Source organism: Haliotis rubra, unplaced genomic scaffold, assembly GCF_003918875.1.
Source record: "Haliotis rubra isolate DU_JTF1 unplaced genomic scaffold, ASM391887v1 Scf480, whole genome shotgun sequence".
Classification (NCBI taxonomy): Eukaryota; Metazoa; Mollusca; class Gastropoda; order Lepetellida; family Haliotidae; genus Haliotis; species Haliotis rubra.
In genome coordinates, this window is record NW_025767169.1 from 701,930 (window position 1) to 723,390 (window position 21,461).

A 21,461-nucleotide genomic window follows, 5' to 3' on the forward strand; every position below is an offset into this window, starting at 1 on the left:
TCACTATTTGATAGTGATTCATAAACACTTGCTCATGATATCGTGAGATTCGTCCAATTGACTGTGCTTTTAGTATCGATTTCTTGTGGTCTCTAATGAAATGTTTTTTTGTATATTTTATATTTCTACGTGATATCAGATATTTCTTGCTGTGTAAGCTTCCTGTTAAGGGAAAACCCAAGGTGATGTCTTTGTGGGACGTCAAAGTGGTCAACGTCCTTGACCTTCAGATTTCCGTCCCATGCAAAATTACAACTCACTGACTCTCTCCAATGATGAAGCGACAATAAGAGATGGTTCAGACAAGACGCATCCTGCTCAGTTTCAAATTTCCTTATTCTGCTCTAGCTAGTTCCTGTATAGTCAATTCGTCATGGTTTACGTGAACATCACATTAGTGTATTACACTTACAGTTGAGATATCTTGGAGACATTAATGTTGAAAGATGAGAATTTAAAACGTTAACATTTAACCATTCATAAAACTGTAATGTGTTTTAACAATACTTCATATTATGATATTTAAATTAGAATTATATAATATGTGCTTATCGGTTTTATTCACATGTACAGTAGCATAATGGGTAGTCGGGGAGACATAAATCTACTTGACATATTTGAGAGACATTTTTCCTCGCCCAAGAACTGCTTCTTCGTATCTGGGTCTTGTAAGCTTATTGAGCTTCGTATTGTTTGGAACCGGCCAATAATAGCATCATACCAATAACTTGATCCTGGGATTTGGCGCCACGTTTCTACACATTCTTTATGCAGGATTAATACTTAAGCTGATTACGGATTAATTGGATTTGTTAGCATGGGTGAGTTGGGATGTAATCAAGATTAATGCGGGATGAGCCGAAAGCGTTCAATATTCGATATGGTTTGTCGTGAGAGATGCCCTATGTTGTTTCATCTGTGAAGTGTAGTAGATAGTTTACTTATGTAGGTAGCTGTTTCTTAGGATCTGACGTAGTTTGAAGACAACTCGGTTGAAGTAAGAAGGGATATAAGATATACAGAGCATATGTGCATAAATCATTTCAGACCCCAACGTCATCGTTGACGTAATTTCGACACCAGTGTTGACGTACTTAATTCACACACCAGTGTTAACGTGATTCCTTCAGATGCATAATCATTAAATATACAAACACAACGGCTCTTCGTGTTTAATGAAACCCTCATGAGTTAATTAATGTGAGATTTCATTACACCCGACGAGCAGTTGAGAGGTGAAACATCGCATGTACAGTGAGTGAGTGAGTGAGTGAGTATGGTTTTACGCCGCTTTTAGCAATATTCCAGCAATATCACGGCGGGGGACACCAGAAATGGTCTTCACACAATGTACCCATGTTGGGAATCGAACCCGGGTCTTGAGCGTGGCGAGCGAACGCTTAGACCACTAGGATATCTCATCACCCCTCTTATGTCCAGATGTACATAAAGGGCTTTTCACCAGCATAAATATCTGGACTTCATTTTATATATGTGGTTATAAGAGTAAATGTCCGATTTCTTATGTTTATACTATAATGCCAATATTCTCCCCTTTCATATTTCACCCAATCAACAATTTGCCTTGGGGTAATGAAGTGTTATCCTATTCCAAGTCCCGTCAATAAGCTATGAGTAGAGTTCATCCTACAGCTTTGGGCAAACACCTAATCTGCATAATCCTTTTGATTGCTCAATCCATGCTCCTATGCTGAGATAGTGATGTGTACGATCAAGTCACATTTACGTTGATTAGTACATGCTGTAACCTGTAAAACCTTCCAAGCACAATGTTTTGTCGAGTGTACGCTGATTCTGTCCCATCTGTAAGATCAGACCAATAGCTTCAATTGCTTAACAATCCCATATCATCTTCTTCTAAAGCTGTTATCTATGAATGTATGAAATCTCATCATAATATTTCTTTACTGGAACGTAAATTAGGGAACAAAGCACTGTAATATTTTAATTAAATTTAAAACCGCCATAAATTACCTATTGAAACAGAACGCTGGAAAAGTATACCCTAAAAACCAAACGATTTTGTCCACCATGTCACTCCCAAATCGGAGATGAATTTCATTATTTATTTCAATTTAATAAATTTACTGCCTCAAGAAATATGTATTTAAAGAATGATTTTGTAAATAATTCTAGCTATTATAAAATGACATCCCTATTAGAAACTCCTAATGTAAAACAATTACCAAACCTATGTAAATTTCTTTTCAATCATAATGTCTGTCAACATGACATTATAAGTTTATCCATACGTAATTGTTGGATTTGTTTCAGACCATAGTCTCAAATGTGATATACTTCAGAATAAATACCCATAATGTTATGCATGTATTTGCAAATTTATGGTAAAAAAAGTTAATTGATTGATTGTAAGATCAGCTACAAAACTGGTAGTGGTCAGGACAGCACCAAACGTTACTGTACTTCATGTTCAACCAAGAGATGGTTTAAATTATAATTTCTGCATATAAACTTCTTGTTATTGTTTCCAACGTGTATTGTCACTTTATTAAATAATGTTATGTTACGGAAATTACAAAAGTGACAAACTTTATGGATAACAACTTCTTTATTACGGGAGTGCGACGTTTCGATACAGATTCTTGAACCATAAAGTAAAATGGGAACAATAATGTTCCTCTTAGCTGGCCCTGGTCCAAGGTTAATTTAATTCTGCATTTACATCTGGGTTCTGGTCATTTATTTCAGCATTTATAAAACGTTTTGAGAATATTCTGTAGTTGTCAACTTTCTCTGAAAAGTACACTCATTATCATCAGTGTGTAAATGTTAACGAAGCTTGTTAGAAACAAAGGCTCTATTCACATTACAGTGGTCTATATGAATTTTTCACAATTGTTGATATTAAGATCGTGTTCTAAATCATGCCGTTTGCATTTATATAACAAATAAGAATTAACTTCTTTGAGAAGCATTTAGAAGTAAGGGAAGATAACAATATATGGATGAACAACTTCTTTATTACAATGAAAGCTCTCACTGCAATAAAGACGTTGTTCATCTAACAAATAAGAGTGTTGACAGATGTCCCCCTTGTCTGACGCCGGGTGAGCAAATGCAAGGGAACAAATCAGAAAGATTAGTAGACTGTATCACATATGATATAATGTTACTATGCATATCTCTAATCAGGTAATATATTTCGTATTTAACACTATGTCTAAGTATATTGGTCCAGAGCCCCACTCTCCATATTTTTCCACTGTCAGTGAACGCAAAATATACTTGTTTCTTTGACTTTTTGAGGTTGGAATAGCATTTGCCGATAAAAAGGGGTGTCTGCTATAGAGAATCCTACTTCGACATACATACTATATAAGAGAAATCACATCACATTCTTCTATAAATGCAGTCAGTCTACTGTTTGTTATACTTGTGAAAGGAGGGTTGGGTTTCCTGGGATGTTGCAATTGCCTTGCGTAATACTCTCATCGACAGTAAACCTTTAAACAACCTTTTGGAGGAGATGGGATAATATGCCTCGCCTTAGTTGTCTTTAGTTTATCCCCGTTCAAGGACGTATCATGTACCCCGTGCAATAAATCAAGAACTGTGACATGTTTGCGTTGGCCTCTCAAGCCTAAGTACATGTGCAATTCCCATGATATAGCTGAGATATATCTATCCGTTCCCACGTACTCTTTCATAAATATTTCAAATATGATTGTGATATTGTACAATCTGTAAAATAGTTTACAAAAACACTCTACACTTTGTTTATGAATTATCTATACTTGACAGGTGTGATCTGAAATCCAGTGGCTATTGTATTCAGTGATCAGATTTGTGTAACTTAGATAATTATCGTAATGAATACCTTGTGTGTTGAATTGAAATGGCTGATTTCTGGCGATGTAATCAATAAATGTTCTCACGCTAAACCGCTGCCATTTCGGTTGTGCATGCACATGTCTGTCTGATTTACAGTAACTGTTACTTACTCGCGAATCGGTTATTGTCATCTTCCTAGCTGGACATGAGCTGGGAGCACAAATATGGCACACTTATGTTTGTTTATAATAATCCAGATTTTACTTCAGATTTTTCTATATAAGGATGGATGGGTTGCTTGGATGAATGCATGTTTTCCTGTACGTATTGAGGGATGGATGAGTGCATGTGTCTCTGTATGTGTTGATAAATGGATGAGTGCAAGTGTCCCTATATGATTAGATGGATGAGTGCATGTGTCTCTGTATGTATTGATAAATTGATGAGTGCATGTGTCCCTGTATGTGTTAATAAATTGATGAGTGCATGTGTCCCTATATGATTAGATGGATGAGTGCATGTGTCCCTATATGATTAGATGGATGAGTGCATGTGTCTCTGTATGTGTTGATAAATTGATGAGTGCACGTGTGTCTGTATGTATTGATGGATGGGTGAGTGCATGTGTTCCTATATGTTTAAATGGATGGATAAGTACATGTGTCCCTATATGTTTATATGGATGGATTAGTGCATGTGTCGCTATATGATTAGAACGATGAGTGAGTGCATGTGTTCCTATATGTTTAAATGGGTGGATTAGTGCGTGTGTCCCTATATGTTTATATGGATGGATTAGTGCATGTGTGCCTATATGTTTAGATGGACGGATCAGTGCATGTGTGCCTATATGTTTATATGGATGGATTAGTGCATGTGTCGCTATATGATTAGAACGATGAGTGAGTGCATGTGTCCTGTATGTTTAAATGGATGGATCAGTGCATGTGTCCCTATATGTTTAAATGGATGGATTAGTGCATGTGTCGCTATATGATTAGATGGATGAGTGAGTGCATTAAATTGGTCAGTGTATGTGTTGATAGATTGATGGATGAATAAATGCATGTGCCATATATATGTGTATTGATGGAAGGATAAATGAGTGCACGTGTCCCAAAATGTCCCAAGAAAACACCAGGTGTAATTAACAACCCGAACCGCAGATATTTCTTTCCTTATAATTTTGTTTTTCAATACACGATGTTATCGTATATGATCATCCGAGTGTTTGTAGAGGACGTTGAAGGTCGGTGGAGTTAAAAGTAATTAGTAGATAAAGGAGAAAACAAGACATTTGATTATAGGAAGCAGGCATCGTAAAGACCATATATAGGCTAGTTAAGTGTTTGTAGGGTAGTTCTGTCTGTACACGCACGCATGGTTTACGTCCTCGTCAGTGTTATGGGGTTTAATTGCGGTAATTTAGACTACCATTGCTCTGTGTAATTGGGGAACTGAAAGAGAGGTATGAATACCTTCCCTCGTTTTCTTCCAACTACACTGAATGGTAGAGTATTCATTGATAAGATACGTTTGTAGTTTGTAAACCTTTACTTCAGACATAGAACTAAGAGCATTATAATCATCTTTATTTCACTCACGTCTTGATCAGTGAATATAGGATAGCATTCTGTAACACACTCGTTAAGATTTCGTTAGACTCCAAATTACATATCTCGGATATTCTTTCAGATACGAAGAATGGTTATGTTGGTTTAGGTATACCATTGTGTGGGATTGTAAATGGTTGGCTGGGAAATGGAGGGGTAGATGAGGATGGTAGTCGAGATTGGCGGATGCAATGCTAAGTGGAATGTATAGACAAATTACAAGCTGTGTAATGTGATTACATGGTTCCTTATGTAATGTCGATGTGATGGCGAATAGAACGGAAGGTCCAACAGGGAAGTCGTGTACATTTGGTCACGTTGCAAGGCCAGCGTCTGCATTGCTTGCTTTGTCAGTCTGTAGTCATCGCTGAATTCAAGGTAGTTGTCTGGTTAACGCACAAACAAGACATGTCCTCCCTCTCTCTCTCTCTCTCTCTCTCTCTCTCTCTCTCTCTCTCTCTCTCTCTCTCTCTCATTCACACACACACACACACACACACACACACACATGTAAGAAACAACAACCCTATTTTGTTTTAATATATTTGAAAAAAATGATTTTCCAGATGTGAAACATACTCGCTCGCACGCGCGCAGGCAGACATGTACGAATATAAAAAATTAACCTGAGATATTCAATGCATTTGTACTATGATAACCCACTTGTGGACATTTCCAGCGCAAAGCCCCCAAGCAACAGAGCGAAAGACGAATCGTGCAAATGCATTATTGTTCTTGCTAAACAAACACCCTTTAACGGGCATTACAGGAGACGTCCTGCACGCTTGGCGACGTGGTGGCGTGCAAACAGAAGCTGTAATAGGATATTTGTTTATTCCGCAATATCTAAGATACCAAAATCCACACTGAAATCAAGTAGTAAATCTTATACACGTTCAACACTTTGTGCCATGGTTACTGCTCGCTGGCAGACATGTGACCTACCGTTGGTCTCCTTTACGCTGAGTGGACAGAGAGGTAACGATGCGCCATAATACGGGTGTGTGAGAGTCCAGTTTACATCATCCGACAATGTGGCATATGTGCCCCTTTTTTGGATGTATTGGTCTTATTGTCGCGATGTGCCATAAATAAGGGTATTTGAGATCGGAGTCCAGTTTACATCATCCGACAAAGTACATACGTCCCCCTTCAGGACCGATTAGACTGATGGTCGTAAATACGGATACAACAGTAACTGGATGTCCTCATTTTGGACGAGTGTGAGGTCACAATATGTTTTTTTAAATATCTTCAGAATCTGACTCTCTGATTATTTTTTCAGTTACACCACGTGTTAAATATTCTGCCGAGGTAAAACTCGGACACAATGGTGATCAGTTGTCAACAGCGTATGGTTAGTGTTGAGTATGTGTATATCGTATCTAGTTTGTCGTACTACCCTGTGAAGATCCGAGTTAAAGTTGGTCTTCAGCAACCCATGTTTATCTTAGTAGGTGACTAACAGAATCGAGTGGTCATACGAGTGGTTGATACCTGTCATCGTATCCCAGTTGCGTAGATAGATGCTCATGACAGCAATCACTGGATTGTCTTGTCTAAACTCTACTCTTGTCTACTATCTACATACCTACGTCATATAGCACGAATCGTACCTAAAGCGACGTTGGATCTCATCATCATCAACAACAACGGAACTTTTCCCTATTTATGAGATTTTAGCCAAATGCCTCAGGTTCTCCATTCCCCTCATAGTTCAAGCATGGTTGGCGCAGCAATTTGTTGCTGATCTAGCCGTGATACCAATTTGTTGCTGATCTAGCCGTGATACCATTCCAAATGCAATACTCACGATGGTGACTGTAATACCTTACACAATCTGAAATCTATAATGCTAATATAGCGCAGACTTGCCTCCCCTTGTGACACCCGGATCTGCTCATCGTAGGTTCAGTTTCTCAAGATTCTTGGTTTGCAAACTCCATACACGTCATCAAAAGGACCAACATCACTTTTTTCCTCGGCCCTGAGGCTGACGCGCCATGATATATCTAATATAATTAGGCGACTCAGCACGCCTGTCCACCTACAAGTATTGGCGTATTGTACCGCTATATAACGGTATTTCGAAACGAAATGTTTTATTTATCTTTACCTTCTATTCTGACTGCATTACAAAACCCCATGCACTCTTCAGTGAAAAGAGATTCTAGAATGAATAATATATGTCACACGGTGAAAATTGGCCATTAGCTGGAATAAGGAACACCCTGAGTCAGCACTTTTCACGGATTGATTTGAAGTAAATTAAACAGTAGCGCTACCGTATCGACCACCGTCAATATTTATTCACATACAGACGAACAAAACAGGAAATTTGTACTTTAGGTGTGTTTATTTAGCCCTCTGCTTAATTATTTCTGCATAAGGTCTAGATGAAATAGTTTCAAAAGCAGATGATGTTGCAATGAGTTTGTCAAACCGATGTCTTCACACTGGAATGTGGAAATGTATACTTGTTATCTATACTGGGTGAGGAAAGTCATCAGATTTTAAAAATGAAACTAAACGTTTTTCTTAATTGTTGAATGCCTGATATAAAATTGAGGCCTAGGATCGAAACATTATTGACGACATGTCATAGAAACAGTGGTAGGGGAAACGGTATGTGCGTTTCTGTGTGTAGGGAAGAAACTGTTCATTGTTTTTTGTGCGGTGTAAGGCACAAAGTACATGTATACACTTTCTCCAACAAACCTTGTGACTGGCATACTTGTCCTATTGGCGAACGCCTGATGCCATCACTGATTTTCAGAGTCATTTCATATACGTTTCACATCTATTTGGCCTTTTACACCCAGTGGAATATGGGAATATTCGATACAGGTTCGTCTCTGACAATGACGTCATGTAGTGCACACTGCAGACATACTATTATACTGATTCACGTCGTTTTCAAAGTATGTTTGTTCTCATTACTACACTGACGGTGTAAATAATGTCAGTGTCTGTATCAGTAGTTACTACACCATTCTGTGTCCTGCAGAGTGATCGAGGTATGCTTAAGCTTGTTGCTTTGGGGACCCGAGAAGATCCGGGTTAGAATTGATCTTCAGTAACCCATGTTTGTCGTAAGTGACGTCAAAAGGGATCGCTGACTTGGTTGACACATGTCATCGTATCCCAATTGATTAGATCGATGCTCATGCTGCTGATCACTGAATGGTCTGGTCCAGACTCGATTATTTACAGACCGCCGCCATATAGCTGGAATTTTGCTGAGTGTGGGTTAAAACTAAACTCACTCACTTATGTTTGTTTGGGCGTGGAAGTGGGCTTGAGAGTGATGATTGTTGTTTTGCTTGATTTATCTTATGTTTTGTTGATTTTGTTGTGCTTATTTTAGAGGGGTAGATGCTTGTAATGGTGTTTCACACACAACAGCTCGCAAAAATCAAACGACCTCTTGTGGACGTTGGCAGGGAACGTTAATTTGTGACATGAAAATGGCAGTTCCATATGTCACAGCACTCATGCAGTCTGACGCTATTTGTCACACCGACTCTGATTCTGACTCTTTATTTTCGTAGATGATGGCCGTTGAGGCCTATAGTACAATGCTGTGATTTACATTGGAAATCATAATGTCAGATAGATATAGCAGTATTAAACAATACAGGTTGATCTTGGCTGGACATCAGTTGTGTAAATTTAAGTTTAGAGTGGTATGTATAATAACAAGGTGGTATATACTTCTCTCTAATGTCTTGGTACAGAGGACAAACTAGTAGGATATGATATTCGTCTTCAAAACCATCATTGCAGAAGGGACGGACACTCATGCAGTCTGTTCTGAGCCTTAATCGCGGTAAAATGGCTACAAATTGGCCAGAAGTAAATTCCTGCCCCCTGTTTTTCTTTTGAATGTCTTTTTCCTTTATAATTTCGTGAAAATCACTGTAAAACCATTTCGCAGCTCATTGGTTAGAGATTAGTCTAGCACTTCATTATCAATAGATGACACTATTAGGTCATATGGATAATGGTTGAAATGCTAGAACAAGCTAATCTAAAATGGCGTACATTATTTATACGGTAATTGTCGCAAAAATTGGATTAGTAGAATAGAAGATTAATATCACACGTTCTTGAACTTAATGTACTGGTTTAACTTAATTACGAAAAGAACCCAAAGTGAGTTTACAGATCGATTACAATTGATTTAGTTTGGATTGAAGTTCTCTGTAGAATTGGTAAAGGGCTGCTGGTTGTAACCAGATTAAACGACTACACTATCGTGTAACACGGAAGAGAACAGCGACAGCTGCTATTGTACTCTAACGTTTATGCTTATGAAATACATCACAACAATTTCACTAGGCTATGTGACGATATATTAATTTCCATGATTGTTCGAATTTATGAAATCTCTAGATATATCAAAGCACTTTGATATTAGTCCGGGCAATTACTAGCACCATTCTAAGTACTGGTAATATCTACCAAATAACACCGAACTGACGCCATGTTGTAATAAAGAACATATTTATCTACAAGAACTTGAATGTGCTTATCCAGCACACCAGTGTAGAGTATACAGTGTGTTTCATGACTCCAATGTGATTGACAAGAATCAGGAAAAATATGGCAAATATGCGGACCTCGCTAACTAAATGTCACTCATTTAGGTTTTGACCTCCCTATCCCTTGACTTGAGTCTACACATTCTGCGAATAGCTATTGGTGGTTCGAAGTCCCATTCGCTGTCTGGACTTCGTGTAAAGTGTGCATTGGCCCTGAGCTAATGTGTTTAACCAACATCACTGCCAGGAGGGGCGGTGGGGTACCCTAGTGGTTAAAGCGTTCGCTAGTAACGCCGAAATCCCGGGTTCGATTCCCCACATGGGTACAACGTGCGAAGCCCATTTCTTGTGTTCCCCCCCGTGATATTGCTGGAATATTGCTAAAAGCGGCGTAAAACTAAAATCACTCACTCACTCACTCACTCACTCACACAGCCAGAACCACTCAACCTCTCACAACTACAGTTGACTTTAATCTGTAAAACATAAGCAAAAAACCTATACTGTTCTACAGCTGGGATAATATCTTTGAGACCGAATCTAAAGACTTTAATGTATATACAATAACACTACTCGATATCACCGCACTGTATGACTGTTCAGCAACGAAACGTGAGACAAGCCTTTGTTGATAGACATGTGTCCATTACGTGAATTGATGAGTTCATGGTATGCAAGAACTACTGACATACATTCATGTCTACCAGCTGTTACAAACCGTAGTATTATATTAAATTTTTGTATCGATGCAGCCTTTTCATACTGTGCTTATTTTTTTTATTGTTTTTGTTTCTTACCTGGAATTCCTGCATATTCATTAACCAGGACTAGATGGCTGCGCCGTAGAATATAGGGACAAAATTCAGGTAGAAATATTTACAAATCGACCTATAATTAAGAATAATTAAACTTGTTTATCTTGCTAAACAGTGAGTGAGCGAGCTTGGTTTTACGCCACCTTGCACCCTGTCCAACACTGACACGCTGACGAGGCTTGAAAGTCGAACCAGTGTACGCGTGATAACCAAATAACAGTTACTAGTTTTCGAACTCCTCTTAAGTAAACATAACTCGATCCATGTCCCATTAATTATTTGTCGTAGCGCATTGTCTGTCATCTGAACTTGGGGTTGCTGTAGCTATAAGCCCTTTTTAAAGAATGTCTATCACTTCATGAGCAATGGTTGGTTAGTGTGGTTTAGTGTGTGAAGTCCATTTCTAGCTTCTCTGCATTGATATTGCTGGAATTATATATTGCCAATTTTATAATTCGCTAACTCACTCACCTACTCAGGATCTGGCTGCTGTATGTGGTGTTGTTATCAGTGAATGAGTGAGTGGGTTCTACGCCCCTTTTAGCAACATTCCAGCAATATCACGGCGGGGGACACCAGAAATGGGCTTCACACATTGTACCCATGTGGGGAATCGAACCAGGGTCTTCAGCGTGACAAGCGAACGTTTTAACCACTAGGGTACCCCCACCGCCCAGATGCAGTTATCAAAGGTGTGTCTCACATTCAAATATTTTGTGAAAACACTTACCAATGTTGGTAAGGTAAGATGCAAATGTCATGTCATATCACTTCGGCTGATAACGTGACACTGAAACTGGAAACGTTTCTTTAATCCTTCACGAACCTTGACATTTAGGGAACAATAGATTGTGTAATGTTCTCTTTTTAAATGTTTCTTGTCCCCTGAGCAAGGAACGTTTGACATTTTGACTGCACCAGACAACCATGTTGTATAACCTGAGGTGGCGGATATCGAGCCTGAGTGGAGATGGGCGTATAGTCAAGATCACAATCAGAAAGGTCACTGACAGTAAACACTATAATGGGACAGGTAAAATCATAAAACATCACCATATGTCATGTGGACCAATATAAAGACAAAATCAAGATTTGATTTGGCAGTTACTTCAAAGTTCCTATAAATCCCATGGGTTAAGAACCAATTTATAGGGTTGTTTTGCTCTGTCGTCGTATCGCATGGTGACAATCAATGGATTGTCTGGTCCAGAATCAATTTGTTTACAAATAACATCGTGCAGCTGAAATACTGCTCAAACAAATATCTGCTCGTGATAGTCATAATTGTACAATCGACTCTGCTTTTAACAGAGATTTCTTACGAATGTGGAAAGGGTTTTGTAGCTTCTATTTCACCCTATGTATCCCGGCACTGGCATTTCGGTAAACCTACACTGAGCCCAGGATCCAGTTTCCTGGTTTTCGTGATCTCAAATTCCCCACACTTGACTCTCATCAACATTTTACCGACCACAGGAACGTCTAGTTGGGCTAAATGGAAATGGGTAAGGGCGGAGGATATGGAGACGTGTGTTTCTGTCGCTCATTTGGACTGGTCTATTAGGCTGAACAGCCTTGCAAATCAAATTGGCCAATGAAAATAAAGGACGAATAATTTGAGACCGCGGGAACCACGGGAATGGATTGTGTGAGGACTGTGTTGCTCTTTGAGGCTCCCTGTTGCTCTTTGAGGCTCTGTGTTTCGAGAGAATAATCTTTATTATAAGAATTTTGGGAAGATGGTTTGGGGTTGCTAGCTATTCCTCCAGGTGACCAGTGTATGCGGTGCAAGGTTCTCCTTCAGACCTAGTAGTGTACATCACCGGCACCTGCTGCTTACCTGGACTCTGTCCTGGTGGCAGATATACTAGTAATCAATTTGAAAGGCTTCGTTAGTTCGTATAATTATACACGAGTGATTGGAATAATAGCTGTGCTTAGCATGGTCTATTTAATCATCATCTGGTTGTAGCCGGGCAATGATGGTGGGCAGCTGCATCTTTCTGGCACTTCAGTACTCGGGGAGGACCCCATTATCCCTTTGGCTGGGTCAGTGTTTTCAATCCCTATATAGGATTACCTCATGTGTCTTGATATACTTTGTCAAGTACTTATTATGCTCTTGCGGTGTCATTGTTGCCGATGTGAGTATGAGTAGGATGATGATCACGGTGGTGATGATGTGATGGTGATGATGACGATGGCAATGATGATGATAATGATGATGACGATGATGGTGACGATAACGACGATGACGACGACGATGTTGATGGTGGTTGTGGTGGTGATGACGACGATGATGATGATAATGACGACGACGACGACGACGATGATGATGAAAAAGAAGCGTGGCATACATGTGATTGACGCTGCGACATCTGTGGAGGTGTTTAATTGACACATTTACTTCCAGCATTCATGATCAGTTTAATCAGTTTAATGTGGGAGTCACACGAACTTCATGAAAGCGTGATAAATGCTCATTGCAGATAAACCACGCGAAGGCTTCTGTTAGCATAACGCCGCGATTATTGATATCGTTACACGTCAAGCACACAGGGTCACGTTACACAATGCACACACGTGTCTTCTTGAGTAAATGTTGGTGTTTGCTATTTTCATGAGCTGCAGCTTCACTTGACATTAAAGCATCAAGTGCACATTGATGCACTCCCTACACCACTGAAAGCGCAGACAGATGCATTATGCATTGAGAAGTTAATGCCTTGAAACGTATATATAATACATGTGTGTAATACACCACAACAATTATGGTAATATATATGCATGGCATACTTCACCCATCCATCATAAGACCGTGCAAAACGCCTTTTCAATTTATAACTTGGGCGGTGGGGGTAGCCTAGTGGTTAAAGCGTTCGCTCGTCACACAGAAGACCCGGGTTCGATCCCCACATGGGTACAATGTGTGAAGCCTATATCGGTGTCCCCCGCCATGATATTACAGGATTAATGCTAAAAAGTAATGCGTAAAACTAAACTCACTCACTCAATGTATGACTGTATATGGTACAAATATCTCCAACGATAACCACATCGCTGTCTCGTATACATGAATTACAGCCGCAATCAATGCATCAAGGTTACAGAGCTGTATGTTTGCCGTCCAAACATAGACTGACTGACTGACTGAGTATGGTTTTACGCCGTTTTTAGCAATATTCCAGCAATATCACGGCGGGGGACACCAGAAATGGGCTTCACAAATTGTACCCATGTGGGGAATCGAACCCGGCCTTCGGCGTGACGAGCGAACGCTTTAACCACTAGGCTACCCCACCGCCCCCCAAACATAGAACTCCTGTAGATATATCTTAGATAATCCACATCGTCATTTACATTACCGGACATTAACGGTATGTTCAGTAAGTAAATCCAAACTATTTGGACCCTGTGCTGGGTTCTGTGCATCCATTACACAGGAATGCCAGCTGCAGTGACTGAAATGTTGCCTTCAATGTCCAGACATGTCGGGTATAATTATTTTATTATGTGTCTATTGTCTTGAATGACAAAGTAGGATTCCGGTCGAAACGAACTCCCCGGTGCCTCAAAGTTGTCGTTTCAGCCGTGTTTGGCCATTTCTGCAAAATATGTTATTATTTATTTATGAATTTGGTATTTGGTCATGTAATTGTGATCTTCCGTTGTGTTGCAAAATTTTGAATTTTCACTATGTTTTGACCATGCTCCTAGATTCTCCCAAAATGAATCTTTGACACTGTAGACGTCTTCTGCTGTCATTGATGAAAAAAAACTTACCAGGATACAATTTATATTCGTGGCTATTGTTATGCCATTTAGACAGAAAATGTAATGAAATGTGGAAAATATCAAAAATTATTTTTTATAAATGTCCCAACTTACATTGAGCTCAGGACTGGGTCTAATATCTATCGTTTTCATGATTTAAAAAAAAATCACGTTGTGGTTCACAAAGACGATATTTAATGATTAAGACACCACAATACATAGACGAATATCTCCTTTCCACTCTGATCCCCGTTTGTGACGGAATGTCCACATTCTTGAGCTGACTACAACTGTGATTGCATGTGTAAATATTGTAACATAAGGACAGTTTTGATCGTAGCATGGTGACGGGAGATATTACCCATGCCAACCAACTATATATGACTGTAACTGACACTCACACCAGCAGAGTCAAGCTATTCAGGCTACATGCATATGCAGGTTAACAAAGACAAACTCCACAACCCCGTCTTTTGTGGCCAAGGTCTGGGATACGAAATACATTGGTAAGTTTTGAAATCCCGTTGAAGCTACTAGTACTTGTATATTTATTGGGGTGGTTGCCGTTGATTTGTTTGTATGTATACGTGCCAACGACTTTGATATATGCGTATGTTTTATGCCAGGATGGTTCTTCTGTTTCCTGTGAAACCAATAAATATGGACGTAGCTTTTCCCCAAGAATCTTCCTGATTAACATAAATATATAAAAGACAAAAGTCTGAAGATCCTTTGTACAGATATAATTTATTCAATTCACACTGTCGATGTGATCATCATGAGAATGATGTTGCTATACTTTATATATAATTATTATTCACGTTGAACTTTGTATGCCCGTGAGTGTTCCGATCAGCCATCGCCTTGATAAGAACATGTCCGGATTAATGGGGGTATTGATTAACGAGGTTTTACTATGCACAACCGATTGATGAAATTTTGAAGGGAAAACTGTAACTACTGGACCAGACAATCCAGTGATCAACAGCATGAGCATCGATCTGCGCAAAATATAACCGATGGCATGTGTCAACCAAGTCAGCGAGCCTGACCACCCGATCCCGTTAGTCTGATAGTAAACACACTGAGAGGTATATCACCGTATCCTCCACGCTGCAGTGACGTGGGTCAATGTTCAACTTGGAACAGCGTCATAAGATCATTCATTGTAAACTGTGTATATGATGACGTATGTTGTTGCTGCTTGTGTAAGTGTACTTTGCCACTGATGGCTAAATATTTCTTTTCTATACCTGTTTACACACTGATAGTCCTCTTGGCTTGTATACAACATTGCCCAATCCCCGGACTGTGTCAATGATCAATTCTATCACCAATGTTATTCACAATAGTAGTTCAGCAGAACCGGACCGACGACAAGGTCTGACTTAGTCTATCTCACAGTCCCTGAACCATATTATTTTCCCTACAGCCTAGTCCTCCCTGCAATGCTAAAGCCCTAAATGAAGCAAGTCTAGATTTCCCCAGTGAGTTTCTCCTTTTCAATTTAAATGGGTTTATCTGTTACAATCAAAATTATATTCAGAGACTAAGCGTTAGTCTTGGTCCGACTACAAGCAGCATTTAGCGAGGGGTATTCATGGCGAGAAATGATACTGTGTACCAGCAAATGACCTATTTATGCTTGCTTGTCTAACCGAAACACGGAAGTATTTCAGTCGCCACACTGTGTGAGAAACCGAAACTTACATCAAGTTCATCAATGTGGGACATGACCCATTTTGTTTCAAAACATTAATTTCGCCGAAGCATTGTCAGGGATGTGAGACGTTTGATACACAGATGCCTTGAAAACAAATTAACCACTAATAATGCTTCTCATATTTTTAACTCCGTGTCCTACAAAGACAACCTGAAAACCACTGTGGTACGAGATGTCAAGTTTTACATGGCCTCCGTTATATGTATATAATTATTATGTTTCTTGACCCCGGTTGCATCTGACAACCATATAATAAGTGTCCGGTCTCAAAGAAATCGCCATGGACGCATATCCACACCTGCATGCGCACATGACTATTAATGCAGATTGACCAATGTCAAGGAACACACGTGGCTGACTCACGCTGTGATCACCCGAGATTTGGCCACGCCCCCTAGCGGCGACATTTCGCAATGTTTAACCGAAGGTAATGTTAGGTGATAGTGAGATGTCGGTAGCTATCAGATTTAAACTTCCTTAAAGGACGCGTCTATATAAAAGCACTCCCAGTCATATATAGTTTATTCGTTCCCTGATCTTACCATGTGATGTAGACGGATACGCTGAACCAGTGTCGTCTTTTCATACCACTTGTGCCTTTTCCGATCCACGTATTGTCTTGCCTTAAAATACATACTGGTGAGTGCTTCGTGTTTTTATGCCCCCGCCATATATGGCTGGGGGCATATAGGGTTACCCTCCGTGTCCGTCCGTCCGTACGAAACAGGGAATGTACTCCATCCACTTCTCCACAAAAAACGCTCTGTGGAATTCAATGAACTTATACATGGGCTTTCTTGGGACTCTAATGGTGTGCATCTCATATTTTGTTTTTGTATTTTAAGTTTTTTTTGTATGTTTAGAGAATTTGAACTAAGATATATTTTGTTGAATTTCTCTCTGATGGTAGTGAAATAGGGGATTAGGTCTATCTACTTCTCCACAAAAACTGCTTAACAGAATTGATTAAGCTTAACGTGTGTTTCATTGGGACTCGAAAGGTGCGCATCTCACAGTTGCATAGATGTTTATTGAACTTGTTCGTGATTTTTGTTCAATTATTGATCTTTATATGATAATAGGTTGTGTAATCTACCCCCTCAACACATTGTTTATTAGTGTTCTCAAGTACTTCAGTGGGACCCTGAATGTGTGAACTCTTCCTACAGCAGCGGGGGCATCCGTGTCCCTGGACACAATGTTTTCTTGTTATTGCTCCCACTGTCACCTTTGTGATGTGATCGTGTGTTCCATGGTTCTCTACTTAAAGTTGAATGTAGATTTAATGTCATCTTCATCTGCGTTTCATGACATCATTTATCAGTTTCATTTCCTGATACATACATGAAGATCATGTCAAGTCTATATTCATAACATTATAATTTTGAACACTTTCTGATATGTGCATTTGTTACTAGTATTAACTCCCTTTACCGTCCCAGGATCCGCTTATCGTGGGTTCGATTTCCAGCTAACTGAAGCAAAAAACGCCGCACATGAGTGATCTGTCAGTAACAATTTTGTCGCGCCGCACTGGGTAGTTGTTGAAAAATACATAGGTTTTGACGTAATTGATCTTCAATAAATGAACTGCCACAAGGATATTAATGTTTCATAAATGTCGAAAGTATCAGATGATACATCAAAATGTCAAACAATATGCTTTTAATGTGCAGTGGGTGTCATCATTACGTAAGGAGGGCGATGCAAACAATGCGTATCTAGCTGGTGTCACTTAGCCCTATATTATTCGTGTTTGACAATGGGTCAGACCTATTTCTGTTACTGTATTCCAGTATGTTTCAATAAGAGAGGCTGAGCTGGGATTTTGTTCGTGTGAGGAATGGGGAGAAGCGTTAATTTGACAAAGTCATTTCGGAGTGGATCTCGGGAACATCGGCATTGTAGACATGATGATGGCATTAGACGCTTCGTGTTAGCAATGAACACGTAATGTTGGCGATGGCCATGTAATGTTAGCAATGGATAGATATTGTTGACAATGATATCATGTTGGCAATGAATACGTCATGTTGGCAATGACGACATAGTGTTGGCAATGGTCACATAGTACTGGCAATGATCACTTAGTGTTAGCAATAGTCACACAGTGTTGACAATGATCATATAGTGTTAGCAATAATCACACAGTGTTGGCAATGACGACATAGTGTTGGCAATGGTCACATAGTACTGGCAATGATCACTTAGTGTTAGCAATAATCACACAGTGTTGACAATGATGAGACAGTGTTGGCAATGATCACTTAGTGTTAGCAATGATCACACAGTGTTGACAATGATCACATAGTGTTGGCAATGATCACATAGTGTTAGCAATGATCACACAGTGTTGACAATGATCACATAGTGTTGGCAATGATCACATAGTGTTAGCAATGATCACATAGTGTTGGCAATGATCACTTAGTGTTAGACATAATCACACAGTGTTGGCAATGGTCACGCAATGTTGGCAATTATCACACAGTGTTGGCAATGGTCACATAGTACTGGCAATGATCACTTAGTGTTAGCAATAATCACACAGTATTGGTAATGATCACACAATGTTGGCAATGATCACTTAGTGTTGGCAATGATCACACAGTGTTGACAATGATCACATAGTGTTAGCAATGATCACATAGTGTTGGCAATGATCACATAGTGTTGGCAATGATCACATAGTGTTAGCAATGATCACATAGTGTTGCCAATGATCACATAGTGTTGGCAATGATCACATAGCATACGCATAGCATATCTTGAATTACTGGAACACAGTACCACCAACATGTTATGTGTCTCAGTACACACATAGTACCATGCAGTCATCTCTACATCTCTACAGACATGACTATCAACAGCAGGACAACATGACTGTCAGCTGTTGTATTGCTAACTACGGAAGTAACAACTCCCCACCTCCTCCAGTTCACATGTTTCCTCCCATCTGCCTCTGTGTACAACACTGACACGGAAATACAACACTGTCTGGTAACGTGAGCTGTAATCCCCGGTGATGGCACTATAGTAATTCTATCATGACAACAGTAACACCAGGCTGTCATTTCAGTCACATGGTCCTCGGGAAGTACAGGGTCCCATCACGTGGATCAGATGAAAGCTCATTACGCAAGTCATGACAGACAGAAAGGCTCTTTATAGTGAATCTAATTATACATCTCAGCAAGCATATGTTATAAGCATGGATGTTGAGGGAAGGATATTGAACCTGGGTTAGTAGAGTTCCCACACTAAATATTGACTGTACATTCTTCTCGCTGGTGTTATATGTACAGTGTTTTCACAACAAGGGGAAGCACAAACTGGCATTGTGTATGTGGAGTGAGTGAGTGAGTATGACTTTATGTAGCTCTTAACAACATTTAAGCAATGAGTGAGTGAGTTTTCAAATACATACTCCAAGATGAGATTTGTCTGATGGGTAAACTATTTTTACAGCTTATCATTAGTGAAGCATTGTGCATATTGCTTGTCATTTCAGCACGTTCCACGAGTAACGACACTGGGACTAAATAATGAGTTATTGTTATAATTGTTTCAGGAACTAGAAGAACTCCATGCTGTCCATATCGATGGTTGGGAAAGCCTTATCCCCGATGACGACGTCGGAACATGCTTCAGATGCCTACAAAGACGCTGTCGCCTTCATTGGGCAGTTGCGTAACAATGAAGAGAAGCTTATTGAAAGAGGCAAATTTCTTCTCAAGAAGGACAAGGACTACTGCAAGCGCGTCTTTTCAACGCAAGTTGAAGGATGGACACCGTTCCACGCCTTTGTGATGCGTGGCGCGAAAAAGCTGGTCAAACTCGCCCTTAAATCTGGTGTGTGTGCCTATTTAGAAATGGGTGCTCCCGAGGGGTTACCGAGCAGGTGCACGCCGTTGCATCTGGCAGCGCACCGTGGTGAAATCAGCATTATACAGATTCTTACAACATGGCGCAATTGTGAACAAAAGAGATGGGAGCAATCATACCCCTGTATACTATGCAATGAACGCCAAACATACTCTGGCAGTGAAAAAGTTGATAAAATACGGCAGTGATACTTCTGAGATGACCCCCTGCGCAAAGGAGGATGTACTACGAAATGACTGAACCTCGTGCGCCTGCGCTGTTGTGTCTCCCTACAAGAAGTGCCTCCATTAGGGGAAACAGGAACACGTAATCAAGGTCCGGGTTTGAACCCCGACATCAGAAAACTGTGATACTTACCCAAGCTCGTGTCTCATCGGTCAAAATCACCAGGGATATGTCGCCGGCTAGTGCTTTGTGAGCAGTTGATATCTCCAACCAATCAGACGTCTTCGTCTCGCACGGACGCCAGTTAACTTCCAAATGCAAATAATAGGAAGTCCTTCAGATCAGGCAACGTGTCATCTTTCCTTATAAATAATATTTTATATCCATTTATCGAACTTGTCAGGTATATGATTGTCAAAAGTATGGTGTTTTCTATTCAAACATTTACCATACGATCGTAATTAAAGCCAATTAGGTTTCTAACCAACAAAGGGTGAGTTAAAAGTTGGGCAATATGAGAAGGGACAATAATTCAAAAGCCAAAGAATTCCATGCTACACAATATGAACGTAGTATCATATTGCAGAGAATGTTGAATCTTCACGACATCCGTTTCTATACTTGTACATAAAAAGCTCTAATCTTGCTGGGATCTTTTGGATTTTTATGGAAAAAAAGTGCCTATGAGAGTGGACGACACAATATTCATGCTCACATCAATGATATATTAGTCTTAAAGTTAGTTTACATTGTTGTAAAAAACTTGTATTCTTTTTGGATCAATGCGTTAGGGCTGAATTAACGATTGCTTATAATGCTGATGTGAACACAAAAGAATGGAAAATTTCTTTCATATAATATATATTATGTATGTGATGTCTAATAGGAAAAGACGTAAAACGCAGGGTTTGTTTTATCTCAGACCTTTATAAAATCATCTTCTGTAGTGTTATCTGTTCCTTAATTTCATTCCTTTGGTTTTTGAAATAATGAGTCATGACATAGATTGAACTTGTCTGTGAATGTGCAAGAAATGTTCTACAATATGTTGCGCAGATGCAACTTCACAAGCAAGTAGTTAGTTGTAGTGGTTTCCGAAAACAATTCACGTTTTTTGTAAGGACCGATC

The 21,461-nt window shown here is 39.6% G+C and overlaps 1 long non-coding RNA gene across 2 annotated transcripts in view; it reads left to right on the plus strand.

The window, feature by feature from the left end:
* Positions 1–20,043, plus strand: part of LOC124291079 — a 78,770-nt gene extending 58,727 nt beyond the window's left edge. For both annotated transcript variants that reach the window (XR_006902134.1, XR_006902135.1), the window contains exon 3: positions 19,854–20,043. This is a non-coding gene — a long non-coding RNA (uncharacterized LOC124291079). The remainder of the gene's footprint in view (positions 1–19,853) is intronic.
* The last annotated feature ends 1,418 nt before the right edge of the window (positions 20,044–21,461 follow it).